This window comes from Hipposideros armiger, unplaced genomic scaffold (genome assembly GCF_001890085.2).
Source record: "Hipposideros armiger isolate ML-2016 unplaced genomic scaffold, ASM189008v1 scaffold_641, whole genome shotgun sequence".
Lineage (NCBI taxonomy): Eukaryota > Metazoa > Chordata > Mammalia > Chiroptera > Hipposideridae > Hipposideros > Hipposideros armiger.
Genome location: NW_017731991.1, coordinates 26589 through 30973, shown reverse-complemented (window position 1 = coordinate 30973; position 4385 = coordinate 26589). Strand labels below are relative to the sequence as shown.

General features: G+C 38.6%; 1 pseudogene; it reads left to right on the top strand.

Moving 5' to 3' along the window:
* Nucleotides 1–3615: 3615 nt before the first annotated feature.
* On the top strand, nucleotides 3616–4013 carry LOC109372540 (40S ribosomal protein S15a pseudogene; annotated as a pseudogene).
* Nucleotides 4014–4385: the final 372 nt, after the last annotated feature.

Below are 4385 nucleotides of genomic sequence, written 5' to 3'. Positions count from 1 at the left end.
TTTAGGCCAAAGAGGCTTATTTTGAGGTGGCATGCTTATAATCGCTACTCAGGAAATTGTTTTTCTTCCCTCCCCAGTAAAGGCACAGGAGATTTTTAAAAATCCATCTCACTTTATTCTTCACTAGTCTTACTAATGAACCATTTTCTTACGAGCAGATTGGTGGTTTTCCTTTGTTAGAAGTTTTTCTTTCTCAGGGCAATTTTCCCTTACTAGAAAGGAACAAAGGAAATCATGGATCTCATTGTTATCAAACAGTATTTAGAAGCTGGTACAAACTGCCCAGAAACTTTGAAGACCAATGGCTACCAAGCAACACAGTTAATCAACATGCTGCATGCTGAGTAGGAGTCAGTGAAAGGCAGGTACACATATAATTTTTTCTGAAATAAGAATAACCCTCTCAGCACAGGACCCATCTCCTACCAAATAAAATTTAAATTTCTTAATATGTTATCAAGTTCCAGTATGACTGGAATCTGTCTGTCTCATAACTCTCAGTTTTAGAACTGGCTCTGTTAGCAACGAGTTGCCTACTGCTCTCTGAGGGTGCAAAACCCTAACAGCTGCTTTTTTTTTTGTAATATAGGTGCCTGACTTAAGTTTTGATTTCTGAGGCATCCATTTCAAAGAGGCATGCCCTTCAATGGTGGCTATCTCAGATAAATACATTGCCAGCCACAGGACTAGATAATGGTCCAGGCTACCTCCCTCAACTGAGGCTCCTTTGTTTCAAAGATCTTGGTTGAGTTCCATAATTTACCCTTTGGGCCACTTGTTTTGTCTCTTCCCTCCATTTAAAATCCTGTTCTTATGTTTTGAATTCACCAATATTGAGTGAGCCCGTGGAGCCCGAGGGCCCCACCCTAGACCCCAATAAAAGCAGAGCTTCAGGCCCTTGTGCGCTCTCTCTTTCTCTCTAACCCCAAACTTGCTGTGTGACCCAGGTATGCTATGTAAGTTCCAGGACCCATAAATAATTTCCAGGACCCCCCCGCCCCCGGAAAAGTTTCCCGGCAGTTATTGCTTAGGGAATCTTACAATCAAAAGAGCCATGAGGTTTCAGTTCATCCACAACACTGGTTATCGATAGGCTGAGTGAGACTGGCACACAACAAGTACTATTTCATAAATCAATAAATCAATGCTCCGAGTCTTTTCTTCTGTCCACCGGGAAAAAAAAAAGACTCATTGTTTTTTTGTATTTCCGGGGTAATGCATGCTACATTTGCTCCAGAGCATTTACTGTGTTACTCAGAACTTCCTGACCTGAATTTGGCTTATCTTTTGGTATATACTGCAATTTAAGTGACTTGTTACATAACAGTAGTAGTTGTGCTAGGTCAAGATGTTGCAAAGAGCCATGGCAAGCCCTACTTGGAGACAGGAGAATCACATTACAGATTTTTAGGTTTGGGGAACAGACGTCTTGTGCACCTTTTAATATACTACTTTTCCTTGGAGAAATTGCTCTTAGCTAGATAACAACCTTTGTAAAAGAGAATTTCATCCTCCTAGATAGAAAGTCAGGCAAATGATAGCACTAAGTGATCACTTATTCAGAGACAGCTTGAGTAGGTCCTGGGGTCTCATGGAAATTGCATAAGATGATTGTGCACAATCCCAGTATGCCCGATCCTATTCACTGCCATCCTTCCTTCAGTGAGCATGTATGACCTCCTGGAATGATCCCTAACACAACTGAATATGTAAAATTACTACATAATTTTTAGATGGCTCTGCACGATATGATGTTAACAGTCATAAATGGAATAGAGAAATTCTCCCCAACAGATGGCTATTTTTTTGTACACTTTGCATGGATGGGATATATGGACACAGATACAGATCTCCAGATTCATGGGTGCAGACCTTAATGTCAAAACTTGCAAAGTTAAAAGATGGGGATATTTGTGACAGAGTCTGGTAGAGAGGTATGTGGGGCAACTATTTGGAAGATCCCCAGAGCATGAAAATAATTGTATTCAATGTGAATGCTTACTGACAGGACCACATAGAAGAATGAAAAGATCCAATGTCAGCCTCCTGTGTTGGATAGTGCCCACCGTTAAATGGAATTTCTTCCTACCCTTTTTCATACTTTTTTCTTATTACAAGAATGAGAAGGAAAAAATTAACATTTTACATAATCCTGAAAACTTAAGGCTGTGAACGAAAGTTTAGCCTGGCCAGGGAGATGCAGATTTATGTTATTTAGAAGACAGAAATGAGATAGAAGCCATCTTCTGATGCTTGGTTGTTGGCAAGCAACTTTTCCCAGATAGGCAAGTTTGTGGTGGTGAGGCTGCCCATTCTAATGTTCAGTCAAAAATGTTATGAATGTGTGGCAGCCATGTTGGAGCCACAGTGGCAGAAGTAGTAGCACTTCCAGGTTGCAGTATTGTGGTTATCATCCCATATTCAACAGTTCAGCTAATGCCCCTGACTTCCATTCCTCCACTTTTCTCAATGACTTTGTAAGCATCTGTTTTCCCATTTTAGATCATTTGCCCCTTGAAATATTTGGAGGTTTTTTTTTTCTTTTTCTCCCTGCATTGATTATTGACATATACACATTCTTTCCCTGCCATCTCAGGACTTGTTCAGTATTGTTCTTATCAAGCAAGTAGCCAAAATTTCAAGAATAGAGACTAAATTTGTGCTCACCATTACGTCTTTCTCCTTTCACCAAGATTCCTATACTGCCTCTATGGTTGAGTGCTGAGCACCCCAGCAGAAACAGCTGCGCTTAGACCCCAAAGATAATAGTTCCCTTGTGCAGACCAGGCAGTAACCTGGCAGCACTGCATTCCTTTCCTGGTGGATGGTCAGAAGTTGTCCTTACATGAGGCAAAACTATTCCTTAATTTGATTTCCTTTCCTGCCACTCCTGTTTTTTTCTCTATCAATATGCCATTTTTCTGCCTCAGTTTCATCAAACACTAGAAAATCTTCATATAGTGGATCATGCAAACTATATTAACTTTTTTTTTTGTTGGTATGTCTACCACTATTTATTTGTTCACCTATTATTCACTACATTATTTATATTGTCTCAATTAATGAACTTTTCTGGGATTCTGTGTGTGTGTGTGTGTTTTGTGTGCTTGTGAAACAGAGATGGAGAGAGTGAGACAGAAGTATGATTGAGGATAAATCTTTTAAACAGTAAAAAAACCCCAAAAACAGAGAATATGATCCCTTCTTTCAATTTAGTTTCATATTAGTTTATGATCTAATAGGAACCAGAAAACACACATATGTCATACACATGCACACACACACACAAACACAAACACACACACACAAAGAAATCATCCATTGAATGAATATTAATAATATTGTGGATAATTAGTGATAGTAAAGAATAAGACAAAGTATAAGAGGAAAAAGTTAATCTAATTCAGAGAATCCAATTTTTTAGAGATTTTCTTCTATTTGAAAAAGGGAAAAAATTGGAACAGACACATATATACAGAGACATTGACCTCTGAACATTAAATTTTTTCCTATTACTTAAATTTCATCACACTTTTAGTGTAAAAGACAACCACAGATAAAAGCAATTTCAGTAAAATATTCATAATCCTCTTTCCGCCATCTTTCCATGCAGCCAAAATGGTGTGCATGAGTGTCATGGCCTATGCTCTCAAGAGCATCGACAATGCCAAGAAGTGAGGCAAACAGCAGCTTCTTATTAGGCCGTGCTCCAAGGTCATCATCCGGCTTCTAATTGTGATGATGAGTCATGGTTACTTTGGCAAATTTGAAATCATTGATGATCACAGAGCGGGGAAAATTGTTGTGAACCTCATGGGCAGGTTAAACAAGTGCGGAGTCATCAGCCCCAGATGTGATATGCAACTGAAAGATCTAGAAAAATGGCAAAAAAACACCTGCTCCCATCCTGCCAGTTTGGTTTCATTGTACTGACAACCTCAGCGAGCATCACGGACCATGAAGAAACAAGACCAAAACACACAGGAGGGACAATCCTGGGATTCTTTTTCTAGGGATGTAATACATACACACAAATAAAATGCCTTAATGGAAAAAACAAAGCAAAAAACCTCATAGTCCTAATTCATATGACTCTACTTACTTCAGATAACACAAATGAACCAAAAATATCATTCATCGGCATTGATATTATTTTCTTATCTGTTAGACGTTTAAATAAAGTATAATTATAGCAATCAAACCCCAGAATTAAATAATAGTGATTTAAAATTTTTTCAGAAGTAGACATTTATGTAATCTTGGCAATCTGGGATGCATAGCATTGCTCCTAATTGCAAGAGCTGTAATTAGTGCTATATTGCAGGAAAAGAAAAATGATGATGCCTATAAAATGGCTGATGGTGTCCTACCACACCCTGCTAAGT